The sequence below is a fragment of the Microtus ochrogaster genome, chromosome 15, assembly GCF_000317375.1.
Source record: "Microtus ochrogaster isolate Prairie Vole_2 chromosome 15, MicOch1.0, whole genome shotgun sequence".
In the NCBI taxonomy this organism is placed as follows: Eukaryota; Metazoa; Chordata; class Mammalia; order Rodentia; family Cricetidae; genus Microtus; species Microtus ochrogaster.
Window position 1 is genome coordinate 36,167,296 of NC_022017.1, and position 434 is coordinate 36,167,729.

Here is a 434-nt window from a genome sequence, read left to right on the forward strand (position 1 = left end):
TAAGAGAAAGTAGAGGGAGGAGCTGAACTTGGGAGAGTGGGTGCCATGTTGTAGGCATGAAGGGGGGAGGGGGAGGAGTCAGAGAAAGTATTGTCTTCTCTGGGCCTCTGTGCAAAATACTGTGGATTTTATTGACCAAAATGACAGAAGTTTATGTTCTAATAGTTTAATGTCTTTGAATCAAGGATCCAGGTTTCAGCAGGGCCTGCCTCTCTCCTAGCCTTGAAGGTACCTGTGTTTTCTTAGACCTTCCCTCTCCTGGTTTAAGAGTCATATTGGAGTAAGGAGCCGCTCCTGTGATACCATTGCACTGCACCTGTGCCTTTAAGAACCTGGCTCCAGATCTGCCAAACCCTCAAATTATGAGACATTATTAACTAACTGATTTTCCTTTTCCTTCCTTCCTTCCTTCCTTCCTTCCTTCCTTCCTTCCT